The sequence below is a fragment of the Schistocerca piceifrons genome, chromosome 6 (assembly GCF_021461385.2).
Source record: "Schistocerca piceifrons isolate TAMUIC-IGC-003096 chromosome 6, iqSchPice1.1, whole genome shotgun sequence".
In the NCBI taxonomy this organism is placed as follows: domain Eukaryota; kingdom Metazoa; phylum Arthropoda; class Insecta; order Orthoptera; family Acrididae; genus Schistocerca; species Schistocerca piceifrons.
In genome coordinates, this window is record NC_060143.1 from 426,453,594 (window position 1) to 426,470,346 (window position 16,753).

The following is a 16,753-nucleotide window of genomic DNA, read 5'->3' on the forward strand; positions in this document are numbered from 1 at the left end:
GAATAGGAGTTGCTCAATAATTTAGATGGTCACACACTGTGTCTTCTTGTGCTGTACTTGATGTGTGAGTTAAAAGTTGCCTTGCACTCTGTCATTAAATAGATTAGTATCGTGAGAAAGTACCACTGAAAGAGTAATGCAATTTGTGTTAGCAGTGAAGACAGTTTCGCAAAAATATTCGCTTGTTTTGAGAGTCTTCAAGACCTGCTACCAGCTCCAATCAGCGCCATTTATCCCACACATTAGAGAAGTGTGTTTCATAGGTATGCCTATAAGACACTAAACTCGGAATGTGAGAACATGGCGACAATACGTGCCATCACGTCTTGCTGCCGCCTAGCGGCAGCTGTGTGAACCTGCTGCTGCTGCTCTGGGTGGATGCTGCGAGAGCAAGCGACTCTACGATCTAAGTTTTACATCCAATACTGCCAAATGATACAGTTAACAGAGCTGCCACTTACTAAGAACGACACCTCGCAGTAATTAATTCACAGATTAGCACTCGGCACTCCTTGTGTTCCTCGCCAGAGCTGCGTAAAGCTACGTCCAAGCCGAACCATATTTGACGCGACGCCATAACTATATATACAATTTCAGAGGGCCCCTCGAATGTACTCGCTTCGGCGGTACATATACTAAAATTGGAACGATACAGAGAAGATTAGCATGGCCCCTGCGCAAGGATGACACGCAAAATCGTGAAGCGTTCCACATTTTTTTCGCAATCTCACTCTCTCATGTCTCACATCAGCTGCTAATACCCTCAGCCACCTACACAAGTTTCGCTTCATATCTGCACCCACTTGTCACAAACTATGCTGTCCATTTACGCAGTTCTCCTCCACTCTCTTTCATTCACAACAGAACATGATAAAACTGGCAATAAACCTATCCCTTACATCACCAATGCACATCTAAAATGTCACTCTAATAACAACTCAGCAAGCACACCAAAACCACAACTACACTGACACAAGTACATGTCACTAGCACCCCTTCAGCTCATTCACAAACCTGACACAAATCACAGCCAGTCTAAGACTAAGCCTAGCACAGGCAAAAGCCTCTTCTCTTCCTCAGTATCACACTCTGCTGTCACAACATCTCTTCCTACTGTCTCAATCACGTCATTTCATAACACACACCTACTGCCACACACAACATTTGGAAACCTTACATCAACTTTACACTAGATAGCTGCATGTTCCAAATCTTTCTCACTCACATACTTTCACTCACACTACTGCTTAAATACACTCTAGCGCTCTAAAATTAGCTTGCATTACCTAATATTTATTTTTCTCTAACGCCTACAAAGCTTCTGGTGCCTGTATGCCACTATCACATACTGACTGCACACAGACCCACAACATTTAACTTTATTCATCTTCATGGCTGCAGCTGATGCCATAATTGTTTCAGCACCATAAATAAACATGGGAAGGAAGATGTCTCTTTAATCATTAAGTGTGCAAGCTACCGCTTTACAGGAAGTTCATTTAACATTATGTTTCAAGTAACTTTCCTAGTGGCCTTGCTATCCAGCTGCAGCCTCATAATACAGACTGCAGGTGACACCTCATCAGATTCTTAACTGAAGCATATCTGCCTGTGTAATAAGCCACTGCCCTTCACCTAAAAACCAACTATTACAGCAAATCTGTGGTGCACAAGCATGTCATGTACAAATTTCACTGGTGTGACGCACAAAGTATTTTCCCACATGTCTGGCAATCTGCCACTACATATAGTTACCTAAATTAAATTCAAAAGTGTCAGCCAATGAATACCACAACACTGAAGTGTTTAGAAAGCAGACCAGTATGCTAGTATTAACATATAGTATTTAGATGTGAGGCTCTACTATTTTGACAGCACTTTGAATCCCATCAATGTCATACAAGTCGATGCTGTTCACAATTACAGCTGATGCACCTCTCATCCTGTGTCTAGCAGAAAGATTGGACAAACCCTGCATGCAATATTCATCATGTTACATACACAGAAGCTCTAGCACATAAGCAGATACAGAGGCAGTCAAGACACAAAACACTAGCAAGCTTCAGGATTTTGGAATAGACAGCAACATCACAAACCAGTTTGTGTCACATGACACCAGTAGCTACTCAGTTATTAACTGCTTTCAGATACTAAATCTATCACTCTTTGTTTTGCACTAGCAATTCTTCCTGTAATAACAACATTCACCAAACTGGAATACATCTGACTGACATTTCACAGGAACATAACTACAGCTACTAACACAATGCTAACCTGGTTTCTCTTACCACATGTCCCCTCAACATTTTAGGCTCATTCACACATCTCCATCACAGTGTTTCACTGTTGCCAAGTAGACCTGCCCTGTGTAAACTTGGATCAACACAAATATATCACCTGGTATTGTACTGAAAACGGAACTATGTCCATCATTCCTACTACTACCTCACACAACTCGCATTCACCCATCCATGCGCTAGTAGTGACCTACACTGCTGTGTTTCAAAGTGTGCAATATGAATGGTGTTTTTAATGGTTCGTGAGGCTACTGTGTCTCTTTTTGCAGTCACTATTGTCTTCTGGCGCCTTTGGATGAATAGGAGCTACTCAATAATTTACATGGTCACACACTGTGTCTTCTTGTGCTGTACTTGATGTGTGAGTTAAAAGTTGCCTTGCACTCTGTCATTGAATCGATTAGTATCGTGAGAAAGTACCACTGAAAGAGTAATGCAATTTGTGTTAGCAGTGAAGACAGTTTCGCAAAAATATTCGCTTGTTTTGAGAGTCTTCAAGACCTGCTACCAGCTCCAATCAGCGCCATTTATCCCACACATTAGATAAGTGTGTTTCATAGGTATGCCTATAAGACACTAAACTCGGAATGTGAGAACATGGCGACAATACGTGCCATCACGTCTTGCTGCCGCCTAGCGGCAGCTGTGTGAACCTGCTGCTGCTGCTCTGGGTGGATGCTGCGAGAGCAAGCGACTCTACGATCTAAGTTTTACATCCAATACTGCCAAATAATACAGTTAACAGAGCTGCCACTTACTAAGAACGACACCTCGCAGTAATTAATTCACAGATTAGCACTCGGCACTCCTTGTGTTCCTCGCCAGAGCTGCGTAAAGCTACGTCCAAGCCGAACCATATTTGACGCGACGCCATAACTATATATACAATTTCAGAGGGCCTTCGAATGTACTCGCTTCGGCGGTACATATACTAAAATTGGAACGATACAGAGAAGATTAGCATGGCCCCTGCGCAAGGATGACACGCAAAATCGTGAAGCGTTCCACATTTTTTTCGCAATCTCACTCTCTCATGTCTCACATCAGCTGCTAATACCCTCAGCCACCTACACAAGTTTCGCTTCATATCTGCACCCACTTGTCACAAACTATGCTGTCCATTTACGCAGTTCTCCTCCACTCTCTTTCATTCACAACAGAACATGATAAAACTGGCAATAAACCTATCCCTTACATCACCAATGCACATCTAAAATGTCACTCTAATAACAACTCAGCAAGCACACCAAAACCACAACTACACTGACACAAGTACATGTCACTAGCACCCCTTCAGCTCATTCACAAACCTGACACAAATCACAGCCAGTCTAAGACTAAGCCTAGCACAGGCAAAAGCCTCTTCTCTTCCTCAGTATCACACTCTGCTGTCACAACATCTCTTCCTACTGTCTCAATCACGTCATTTCATAACACACACCTACTGCCACACACAACATTTGGAAACCTTACATCAACTTTACACTAGATAGCTGCATGTTCCAAATCTTTCTCACTCACATACTTTCACTCACACTACTGCTTAAATACACTCTAGCGCTCTAAAATTAGCTTGCATTACCTAATATTTATTTTTCTCTAACGCCTACAAAGCTTCTGGTGCCTGTATGCCACTATCACATACTGACTGCACACAGACCCACAACATTTAACTTTATTCATCTTCATGGCTGCAGTTGATGCCATAATTGTTTCAGCACCATAAATAAACATGGGAAGGAAGATGTCTCTTTAATCATTAAGTGTGCAAGCTACCCCTTTACAGGAAGTTCATTTAACATGATGTTTCAAGTAACTTTCCTAGTGGCCTTGCTATCCAGCTGCAGCCTCATAATACAGACTGCAGGTGACACCTCATCAGATTCTTAACTGAAGCATATCTGCCTGTGTAATAAGCCACTGCCCTTCACCTAAAAACCAACTATTACAGCAAATCTGTGGTGCACAAGCATGTCATGTACAAATTTCACTGGTGTGACGCACAAAGTATTTTCCCACATGTCTGGCAATCTGCCACTACATATAGTTACCTAAATTAAATTCAAAAGTGTCAGCCAATGAATACCACAACACTGAAGTGTTTAGAAAGCAGACCAGTATGCTAGTATTAACATATAGTATTTAGATGTGAGGCTCTACTATTTTGACAGCACTTGAATCCCATCAATGTCATACGAGTCGATGCTGTTCACAATTACAGCTGATGCACCTCTCATCCTGTGTCTAGCAGAAAGATTGGACAAACCCTGCATGCAATATTCATCATGTCACATACACAGAAGCTCTAGCACATAAGCAGATACAGAGGCAGTCAAGACACAAAACACTAGCAAGCTTCAGGATTTTGGAATAGACAGCAACATCACAAACCAGTTTGTGTCACATGACACCAGTAGCTACTCAGTTATTAACTGCTTTCAGATACTAAATCTATCACTCTTTGTTTTGCACTAGCAATTCTTCCTGTAATAACAACATTCACCAAACTGGATTACATCTGACTGACATTTCACAGGAACATAACTACAGCTACTAACACAATGCTAACCTGGTTTCTCTTACCACATGTCCCCTCAACATTTTAGGCTCATTCACACATCTCCATCACAGTGTTTCACTGTTGCCAAGTAGACCTGCCCTGTGTAAACTTGGATCAACACAAATATATCACCTGGTATTGTACTGAAAACGGAACTATGTCCATCATTCCTACTACTACCTCACACAACTCGCATTCACCCATCCATGCGCTAGTAGTGACCTACACTGCTGTGTTTCAAAGTGTGCAATATGAATGGTGTTTTTAATGGTTCGTGAGGCTACTGTGTCTCTTTTTGCAGTCACTATTGTCTTCTGGCGCCATTGGATGAATAGGAGTTGCTCAATAATTTAGATGGTCACACACTGTGTCTTCTTGTGCTGTACTTGATGTGTGAGCTAAAAGTTGCCTTGCACTCTGTCATTAAATAGATTAGTATCGTGAGAAAGTACCACTGAAAGAGTAATGCAATTTGTGTTAGCAGTGAAGACAGTTTCGCAAAAATATTCGCTTGTTTTGAGAGTCTTCAAGACCTGCTACCAGCTCCAATCAGCGCCATTTATCCCACACATTAGAGAAGTGTGTTTCATAGGTATGCCTATAAGACACTAAACTCGGAATGTGAGAACATGGCGACAATACGTGCCATCACGTCTTGCTGCCGCCTAGCGGCAGCTGTGTGAACCTGCTGCTGCTGCTCTGGGTGGATGCTGCGAGAGCAAGCGACTCTACGATCTAAGTTTTACATCCAATACTGCCAAATAATACAGTTAACAGAGCTGCCACTTACTAAGAACGACACCTCGCAGTAATTAATTCACAGATTAGCACTCGGCACTCCTTGTGTTCCTCGCCAGAGCTGCGTAAAGCTACGTCCAAGCCGAACCATATTTGACGCGACGCCATAACTATATATACAATTTCAGAGGGCCCCTCGAATGTACTCGCTTCGGCGGTACATATACTAAAATTGGAACGATACAGAGAAGATTAGCATGGCCCCTGCGCAAGGATGACACGCAAAATCGTGAAGCGTTCCACATTTTTTTCGCAATCTCACTCTCTCATGTCTCACATCAGCTGCTAATACCCTCAGCCACCTACCCAAGTTTCGCTTCATATCTGCACCCACTTGTCACAAACTATGCTGTCCATTTACGCAGTTCTCCTCCACTCTCTTTCATTCACAACAGAACATGATAAAACTGGCAATAAACCTATCCCTTACATCACCAATGCACATCTAAAATGTCACTCTAATAACAACTCAGCAAGCACACCAAAACCACAACTACACTGACACAAGTACATGTCACTAGCACCCCTTCAGCTCATTCACAAACCTGACACAAATCACAGCCAGTCTAAGACTAAGCCTAGCACAGGCAAAAGCCTCTTCTCTTCCTCAGTATCACACTCTGCTGTCACAACATCTCTTCCTACTGTCTCAATCACGTCATTTCATAACACACACCTACTGCCACACACAACATTTGGAAACCTTACATCAACTTTACACAAGATAGCTGCATGTTCCAAATCTTTCTCACTCACATACTTTCACTCACACTACTGCTTAAATACACTCTAGCGCTCTAAAATTAGCTTGCATTACCTAATATTTATTTTTCTCTAACGCCTACAAAGCTTCTGGTGCCTGTATGCCACTATCACATACTGACTGCACACAGACCCACAACATTTAACTTTATTCATCTTCATGGCTGCAGCTGATGCCATAATTGTTTCAGCAGCATAAATAAACATGTGAAGGAAGATGTCTCTTTAATCATTAAGTGTGCAAGCTACCCCTTTACAGGAAGTTCATTTAACATTATGTTTCAAGTAACTTTCCTAGTGGCCTTGCTATCCAGCTGCAGCCTCATAATACAGACTGCAGGTGACACCTCATCAGATTCTTAACTGAAGCATATCTGCCTGTGTAATAAGCCACTGCCCTTCACCTAAAAACCAACTATTACAGCAAATCTGTGGTGCACAAGCATGTCATGTACAAATTTCACTGGTGTGACGCACAAAGTATTTTCCCACATGTCTGGCAATCTGCCACTACATATAGTTACCTAAATTAAATTCAAAAGTGTCAGCCAATGAATACCACAACACTGAAGTGTTTAGAAAGCAGACCAGTATGCTAGTATTAACATATAGTATTTAGATGTGAGGCTCTACTATTTTGACAGCACTTTGAATCCCATCAATGTCATACAAGTCGATGCTGTTCACAATTACAGCTGATGCACCTCTCATCCTGTGTCTAGCAGAAAGATTGGACAAACCCTGCATGCAATATTCATCATGTCACATACACAGAAGCTCTAGCACATAAGCAGATACAGAGGCAGTCAAGACACAAAACACTAGCAAGCTTCAGGATTTTGGAATAGACAGCAACATCACAAACCAGTTTGTGTCACATGACACCAGTAGCTACTCAGTTATTAACTGCTTTCAGATACTAAATCTATCACTCTTTGTTCTGCACTAGCAATTCTTCCTGTAATAACAACATTCACCAAACTGGATTACATCTGATTGACATTTCACAGGAACATAACTACAGCTACTAACACAATGCTATCCTGGTTTCTCTTACCACATGTCCCCTCAACATTTTAGGGTCATTCACACATCTCTTACACAGTGTTTCACTGTTGCCAAGTAGACCTGCCCTGTACAAACTTGGATCAACACAAATATATCACCTGGTATTGTACTGAAAACGGAACTATGTCCATCATTCCTACTACTACCTCACACAACTCGCATTCACCCATCCATGTGCTAGTAGTGACCTACACTGCTGTGTTTCAAAGTGTGCAATATGAATAGTGTTTTTAATGGTTCGTGAGGCTACTGTGTCTCTTTTTGCAGTCACTATTGTCTTCGGGCGCCATTGGATGAATAGGAGTTACTCAATAATTTACATGGTCACACACTGTGTCTTCTTGTGCTGTACTTGATGTGTGAGTTAAAAGTTGCCTTGCACTCTGTCATTAAATCGATTAGTATCGTGAGAAAGTACCACTGAAAGAGTAGTGCAATTTGTGTTAGCAGTGAAGACAGTTTCGCAAAAATATTCGCTTGTTTTGAGAGTCTTCAAGACCTGCTACCAGCTCCAATCAGCGCCATTTATCCCACACATTAGAGAAGTGTGTTTCATAGGTATGCCTATAAGACACTAAACTCGGAATGTGAGAACATGGCGACAATACGTGCCATCACGTCTTGCTGCCGCCTAGCGGCAGCTGTGTGAACCTGCTGCTGCTGCTCTGGGTGGATGCTGCGAGAGCAAGCGACTCTACGATCTAAGTTTTACATCCAATGCTGCCAAATAATACAGTTAACAGAGCTGCCACTTACTAAGAACGACACCTCGCAGTAATTAATTCCTAGATTAGCACTCGGCAGGCCTTGTGTTCCTCGCCAGAGCTGCGTAAAGCTACGTCCAAGCCGAACCATATTTGACGCGACGCCATAACTATATATACAATTTCAGAGAGCCCCTCGAATGTACTCGCTTCGGCGGTACATATACTAAAATTGGAACGATACAGAGAAGATTAGCATGGCCCCTGCGCAAGGATGACACGCAAAATCGTGAAGCGTTCCACATTTTTTTCGCAATCTCACTCTCTCATGTCTCACAACAGCTGCTAATACCCTCAGCCACCTACACAAGCTTCGCTTCATATCTGCACCCACTTGTCACAAACTATGCTGTCCATTTACGCAGTTCTCCTCCACTCTCTTTCATTCACAACAGAACATGATAAAACTGGCAATAAACCTATCCCTTACATCACCAATGCACATCTAAAATGTCACTCTAATAACAACTCAGCAAGCACACCAAAACCACAACTACACTGACACAAGTACATGTCACTAGCACCCCTTCAGCTCATTCACAAACCTGACACAAATCACAGCCAGTCTAAGACTAAGCCTAGCACAGGCAAAAGCCTCTTCTCTTCCTCAGTATCACACTCTGCTGTCACAACATCTCTTCCTACTGTCTCAATCACGTCATTTCATAACACACACCTACTGCCACACACAACATTTGGAAACCTTACATCAACTTTACACAAGATAGCTGCATGTTCCAAATCTTTCTCACTCACATACTTTCACTCACACTACTGCTTAAATACACTCTAGCGCTCTAAAATTAGCTTGCATTACCTAATATTTATTTTTCTCTAACGCCTACAAAGCTTCTGGTGCCTGTATGCCACTATCACATACTGACTGCACACAGACCCACAACATTTAACTTTATTCATCTTCATGGCTGCAGCTGATGCCATAATTGTTTCAGCACCATAAATAAACATGGGAAGGAAGATGTCTCTTTAATCATTAAGTGTGCAAGCTACCCCTTTACAGGAAGTTCATTTAACATTATGTTTCAAGTAACTTTCCAAGTGGCCTTGCTATCCAGCTGCAGCCTCATAATACAGACTGCAGGTGACACCTCATCAGATTCTTAACTGAAGCATATCTGCCTGTGTAATAAGCCACTGCCCTTCACCTAAAAACCAACTATTACAGCAAATCTGTGGTGCACAAGCATGTCATGTACAAATTTCACTGGTGTGACGCACAAAGTATTTTCCCACATGTCTGGCAATCTGCCACTACATATAGTTACCTAAATTAAATTCAAAAGTGTCAGCCAATGAATACCACAACACTGAAGTGTTTAGAAAGCAGACCAGTATGCTAGTATTAACATATAGTATTTAGATGTGAGGCTCTACTATTTTGACAGCACTTTGAATCCCATCAATGTCATACAAGTCGATGCTGTTCACAATTACAGCTGATGCACCTCTCATCCTGTGTCTAGCAGAAAGATTGGACAAACCCTGCATGCAATATTCATCATGTCACATACACAGAAGCTCTAGCACATAAGCAGATACAGGGGCAGTCAAGACACAAAACACTAGCAAGCTTCAGGATTTTGGAATAGACAGCAACATCACAAACCAGTTCGTGTCACATTACACCAGTAGCTACTCAGTTATTAACTGCTTTCAGATACTAAATCTATCACTCTTTGTTCTGCACTAGCAATTCTTCCTGTAATAACAACATTCACCAAACTGGATTACATCTGATTGACATTTCACAGGAACATAACTACAGCTACTAACACAATGCTATCCTGGTTTCTCTTACCACATGTCCCCTCAACATTTTAGGGTCATTCACACATCTCTTACACAGTGTTTCACTGTTGCCAAGTAGACCTGCCCTGTGTAAACTTGGATCAACACAAATATATCACCTGGTATTGTACTGAAAACGGAACTATGTCCATCATTCCTACTACTACCTCACACAACTCGCATTCACCCATCCATGTGCTAGTAGTGACCTACACTGCTGTGTTTCAAAGTGTGCAATATGAATAGTGTTTTTAATGGTTCGTGAGGCTACTGTGTCTCTTTTTGCAGTCACTATTGTCTTCGGGCGCCATTGGATGAATAGGAGTTACTCAATAATTTACATGGTCACACACTGTGTCTTCTTGTGCTGTACTTGATGTGTGAGTTAAAAGTTGCCTTGCACTCTGTCATTAAATCGATTAGTATCGTGAGAAAGTACCACTGAAAGAGTAATGCAATTTGTGTTAGCAGTGAAGACAGTTTCGCAAAAATATTCGCTTGTTTTGAGAGTCTTCAAGACCTGCTACCAGCTCCAATCAGCGCCATTTATCCCACACATTAGAGAAGTGTGTTTCATAGGTATGCCTATAAGACACTAAACTCGGAATGTGAGAACATGGCGACAATACGTGCCATCACGTCTTGCTGCCGCCTAGCGGCAGCTGTGTGAACCTGCTGCTGCTGCTCTGGGTGGATGCTGCGAGAGCAAGCGACTCTACGATCTAAGTTTTACATCCAATACTGCCAAATAATACAGTTAACAGAGCTGCCACTTACTAAGAACGACACCTCGCAGTAATTAATTCCTAGATTAGCACTCGGCAGGCCTTGTGTTCCTCGCCAGAGCTGCGTAAAGCTACGTCCAAGCCGAACCATATTTGACGCGACGCCATAACTATATATACAATTTCAGAGAGCCCCTCGAATGTACTCGCTTCGGCGGTACATATACTAAAATTGGAACGATACAGAGAAGATTAGCATGGCCCCTGCGCAAGGATGACACGCAAAATCGTGAAGCGTTCCACATTTTTTTCGCAATCTCACTCTCTCATGTCTCACATCAGCTGCTAATACCCTCAGCCACCTACACAGGTTTCGCTTCATATCTGCACCCACTTGTCACAAACTATGCTGTCCATTTACGCAGTTCTCCTCCACTCTCTTTCATTCACAACAGAACATGATAAAACTGGCAATAAACCTATCCCTTACATCACCAATGCACATCTAAAATGTCACTCTAATAACAACTCAGCAAGCACACCAAAACCACAACTACACTGACACAAGTACATGTCACTAGCACCCCTTCAGCTCATTCACAAACCTGACACAAATCACAGCCAGTCTAAGACTAAGCCTAGCACAGGCAAAAGCCTCTTCTCTTCCTCAGTATCACACTCTGCTGTCACAACATCTCTTCCTACTGTCTCAATCACGTCATTTCATAACACACACCTACTGCCACACACAACATTTGGAAACCTTACATCAACTTTACACAAGATAGCTGCATGTTCCAAATCTTTCTCACTCACATACTTTCACTCACACTACTGCTTAAATACACTCTAGCGCTCTAAAATTAGCTTGCATTACCTAATATTTATTTTTCTCTAACGCCTACAAAGCTTCTGGTGCCTGTATGCCACTATCACATACTGACTGCACACAGACCCACAACATTTAACTTTATTCATCTTCATGGCTGCAGCTGACGCCATAATTGTTTCAGCAGCATAAATAAACATGGGAAGGAAGATGTCTCTTTAATCATTAAGTGTGCAGGCTACCCCTTTACAGGAAGTTCATTTAACATTATGTTTCAAGTAACTTTCCTAGTGGCCTTGCTATCCAGCTGCAGCCTCATAATACAGACTGCAGGTGACACCTCATCAGATTCTTAACTGAAGCATATCTGCCTGTGTAATAAGCCACTGCCCTTCACCTAAAAACCAACTATTACAGCAAATCTGTGGTGCACAAGCATGTCATGTACAAATTTCACTGGTGTGACGCACAAAGTATTTTCCCACATGTCTGGCAATCTGCCACTACATATAGTTACCTAAATTAAATTCAAAAGTGTCAGCCAATGAATACCACAACACTGAAGTGTTTAGAAAGCAGACCAGTATGCTAGTATTAACATATAGTATTTAGATGTGAGGCTCTACTATTTTGACAGCACTTTGAATCCCATCAATGTCATACAAGTCGATGCTGTTCACAATTACAGCTGATGCACCTCTCATCCTGTGTCTAGCAGAAAGATTGGACAAACCCTGCATGCAATATTCATCATGTCACATACACAGAAGCTCTAGCACATAAGCAGATACAGGGGCAGTCAAGACACAAAACACTAGCAAGCTTCAGGATTTTGGAATAGACAGCAACATCACAAACCAGTTTGTGTCACATGACACCAGTAGCTACTCAGTTATTAACTGCTTTCAGATACTAAATCTATCACTCTTTGTTCTGCACTAGCAATTCTTCCTGTAATAACAACATTCACCAAACTGGATTACATCTGATTGACATTTCACAGGAACATAACTACAGCTACTAACACAATGCTATCCTGGTTTCTCTTACCACATGTCCCCTCAACATTTTAGGGTCATTCACACATCTCCATCACAGTGTTTCACTGTTGCCAAGTAGACCTGCCCTGTGTAAACTTGGATCAACACAAATATATCACCTGGTATTGTACTGAAAACGGAACTATGTCCATCATTCCTACTACTACCTCACACAACTCGCATTCACCCATCCATGCGCTAGTAGTGACCTACACTGCTGTGTTTCAAAGTGTGCAATATGAATGGTGTTTTTGATGGTTCGTGAGGCTACTGTGTCTCTTTTTGCAGTCACTATTGTCTTCGGGCGCCATTGGATGAATAGGAGTTACTCAATAATTTACATGGTCACACACTGTGTCTTCTTGTGCTGTACTTGATGTGTGAGTTAAAAGTTGCCTTGCACTCTGTCATTAAATCGATTAGTATCGTGAGAAAGTACCACTGAAAGAGTAGTGCAATTTGTGTTAGCAGTGAAGACAGTTTCGCAAAAATATTCGCTTGTTTTGAGAGTCTTCAAGACCTGCTACCAGCTCCAATCAGCGCCATTTATCCCACACATTAGAGAAGTGTGTTTCATAGGTATGCCTATAAGACACTAAACTCGGAATGTGAGAACATGGCGACAATACGTGCCATCACGTCTTGCTGCCGCCTAGCGGCAGCTGTGTGAACCTGCTGCTGCTGCTCTGGGTGGATGCTGCGAGAGCAAGCGACGCTACGATCTAAGTTTTACATCCAATACTGCCAAATAATACAGTTAACAGAGCTGCCACTTACTAAGAACGACACCTCGCAGTAAGTAATTCACAGATTAGCACTCGGCAGGCCTTGTGTTCCTCGCCAGAGCTGCGTAAAGCTACGTCCAAGCCGAACCATATTTGACGCGACGCCATAACTATATATACAATTTCAGAGGGCCCCTCGAATGTACTCGCTTCGGCGGTACATATACTAAAATTGGAACGATACAGAGAAGATTAGCATGGCCCCTGCGCAAGGATGACACGCAAAATCGTGAAGCGTTCCACATTTTTTTCGCAATCTCACTCTCTCATGTCTCACATCAGCTGCTAATACCCTCAGCCACCTACCCAAGTTTCGCTTCATATCTGCACCCACTTGTCACAAACTATGCTGTCCATTTACGCAGTTCTCCTCCACTCTCTTTCATTCACAACAGAACATGATAAAACTGGCAATAAACCTATCCCTTACATCACCAATGCACATCTAAAATGTCACTCTAATAACAACTCAGCAAGCACACCAAAACCACAACTACACTGACACAAGTACATGTCACTAGCACCCCTTCAGCTCATTCACAAACCTGACACAAATCACAGCCAGTCTAAGACTAAGCCTAGCACAGGCAAAAGCCTCTTCTCTTCCTCAGTATCACACTCTGCTGTCACAACATCTCTTCCTACTGTCTCAATCACGTCATTTCATAACACACACCTACTGCCACACACAACATTTGGAAACCTTACATCAACTTTACACAAGATAGCTGCATGTTCCAAATCTTTCTCACTCACATACTTTCACTCACACTACTGCTTAAATACACTCTAGCGCTCTAAAATTAGCTTGCATTACCTAATATTTATTTTTCTCTAACGCCTACAAAGCTTCTGGTGCCTGTATGCCACTATCACATACTGACTGCACACAGACCCACAACATTTAACTTTATTCATCTTCATGGCTGCAGCTGATGCCATAATTGTTTCAGCAGCATAAATAAACATGTGAAGGAAGATGTCTCTTTAATCATTAAGTGTGCAAGCTACCCCTTTACAGGAAGTTCATTTAACATTATGTTTCAAGTAACTTTCCTAGTGGCCTTGCTATCCAGCTGCAGCCTCATAATACAGACTGCAGGTGACACCTCATCAGATTCTTAACTGAAGCATATCTGCCTGTGTAATAAGCCACTGCCCTTCACCTAAAAACCAACTATTACAGCAAATCTGTGGTGCACAAGCATGTCATGTACAAATTTCACTGGTGTGACGCACAAAGTATTTTCCCACATGTCTGGCAATCTGCCACTACATATAGTTACCTAAATTAAATTCAAAAGTGTCAGCCAATGAATACCACAACACTGAAGTGTTTAGAAAGCAGACCAGTATGCTAGTATTAACATATAGTATTTAGATGTGAGGCTCTACTATTTTGACAGCACTTTGAATCCCATCAATGTCATACAAGTCGATGCTGTTCACAATTACAGCTGATGCACCTCTCATCCTGTGTCTAGCAGAAAGATTGGACAAACCCTGCATGCAATATTCATCATGTCACATACACAGAAGCTCTAGCACATAAGCAGATACAGAGGCAGTCAAGACACAAAACACTAGCAAGCTTCAGGATTTTGGAATAGACAGCAACATCACAAACCAGTTTGTGTCACATGACACCAGTAGCTACTCAGTTATTAACTGCTTTCAGATACTAAATCTATCACTCTTTGTTTTGCACTAGCAATTCTTCCTGTAATAACAACATTCACCAAACTGGATTACATCTGACTGACATTTCACAGGAACATAACTACAGCTACTAACACAATGCTAACCTGGTTTCTCTTACCACATGTCCCCTCAACATTTTAGGCTCATTCACACATCTCCATCACAGTGTTTCACTGTTGCCAAGTAGACCTGCCCTGTGTAAACTTGGATCAACACAAATATATCACCTGGTATTGTACTGAAAACGGAACTATGTCCATCATTCCTACTACTACCTCACACAACTCGCATTCACCCATCCATGCGCTAGTAGTGACCTACACTGCTGTGTTTCAAAGTGTGCAATATGAATGGTGTTTTTAATGGTTCGTGAGGCTACTGTGTCTCTTTTTGCAGTCACTATTGTCTTCTGGCGCCATTGGATGAATTGGAGCTACTCAATAATTTTCATGGTCACACACTGTGTCTTCTTGTGCTGTACTTGATGTGTGAGTTAAAAGTTGCCTTGCACTCTGTCATTAAATCGATTAGTATCGTGAGAAAGTACCACTGAAAGAGTAATGCAGTTTGTGTTAGCAGTGAAGACAGTTTCGCAAAAATATTCGCTTGTTTTGAGAGTCTTCAAGACCTGCTACCAGCTCCAATCAGCGCCATTTATCCCACACATTAGAGAAGTGTGTTTCATAGGTATGCCTATAAGACACTAAACTCGGAATGTGAGAACATGGCGACAATACGTGCCATCACGTCTTGCTGCCGCCTAGCGGCAGCTGTGTGAACCTGCTGCTGCTGCTCTGGGTGGATGCTGCGAGAGCAAGCGACTCTACGATCTACGTTTTACATCCAATACTGCCAAATAATACAGTTAACAGAGCTGCCACTTACTAAGAACGACACCTCGCAGTAATTAATTTACAGATTAGCACTCGGCAGGCCTTGTGTTCCTCGCCAGAGCTGCGTAAAGCTACGTCCAAGCCGAACCATATTTGACGCGACGCCATAACTATATATACAATTTCAGAGGGCCCCTCGAATGTACTCGCTTCGGCGGTACATATACTAAAATTGGAACGATACAGAGAAGATTAGCATGGCCCCTGCGCAAGGATGACACGCAAAATCGTGAAGCGTTCCACATTTTTTCCGCAATCTCACTCTCTCATGTCTCACATCAGCTGCTAATACCCTCAGCCACCTACACAAGTTTCGCTTCATATCTGCACCCACTTGTCACAAACTATGCTGTCCATTTACGCAGTTCTCCTCCACTCTCTTTCATTCACAACAGAACATGATAAAACTGGCAATAAACCTATCCCTTACATCACCAATGCACATCTAAAATGTCACTCTAATAACAACTCAGCAAGCACACCAAAACCACAACTACACTGACACAAGTACATGTCACTAGCACCCCTTCAGCTCATTCACAAACCTGACACAAATCACAGCCAGTCTAAGACTAAGCCTAGCACAGGCAAAAGCCTCTTCTCTTCCTCAGTATCACACTCTGCTGTCACAACATCTCTTCCTACTGTCTCAATCACGTCATTTCATAACACACACCTACTGCCACACACAACATTTGGAAACCTTACATCAACTTTACACA

General features: G+C 42.2%; 7 non-coding genes across 7 annotated transcripts; all 7 read left to right on the plus strand.

Moving 5' to 3' along the window:
• Nucleotides 1-611: 611 nt before the first annotated feature.
• Nucleotides 612-718, plus strand: LOC124803788. Its single transcript, XR_007017266.1, has one exon. It is a non-coding gene; the product is annotated as a U6 spliceosomal RNA (small nuclear RNA).
• Nucleotides 719-3,204: 2,486 nt separating this feature from the next.
• Nucleotides 3,205-3,311, plus strand: LOC124803789. Its single transcript, XR_007017267.1, has one exon. It is a non-coding gene; the product is annotated as a U6 spliceosomal RNA (small nuclear RNA).
• Nucleotides 3,312-5,797: 2,486 nt separating this feature from the next.
• Nucleotides 5,798-5,904, plus strand: LOC124803790. The gene has a single exon (XR_007017268.1). It is a non-coding gene; the product is annotated as a U6 spliceosomal RNA (small nuclear RNA).
• Nucleotides 5,905-8,391: 2,487 nt separating this feature from the next.
• LOC124803791 lies at nt 8,392-8,498 on the plus strand. Its single transcript, XR_007017269.1, has one exon. It is a non-coding gene; the product is annotated as a U6 spliceosomal RNA (small nuclear RNA).
• A 2,487-nt stretch (nt 8,499-10,985) lies between these two features.
• LOC124803792 lies at nt 10,986-11,092 on the plus strand. The gene has a single exon (XR_007017270.1). It is a non-coding gene; the product is annotated as a U6 spliceosomal RNA (small nuclear RNA).
• A 2,487-nt stretch (nt 11,093-13,579) lies between these two features.
• LOC124803793 lies at nt 13,580-13,686 on the plus strand. Its single transcript, XR_007017271.1, has one exon. It is a non-coding gene; the product is annotated as a U6 spliceosomal RNA (small nuclear RNA).
• A 2,487-nt stretch (nt 13,687-16,173) lies between these two features.
• LOC124803795 lies at nt 16,174-16,280 on the plus strand. Its single transcript, XR_007017272.1, has one exon. It is a non-coding gene; the product is annotated as a U6 spliceosomal RNA (small nuclear RNA).
• Nucleotides 16,281-16,753: the final 473 nt, after the last annotated feature.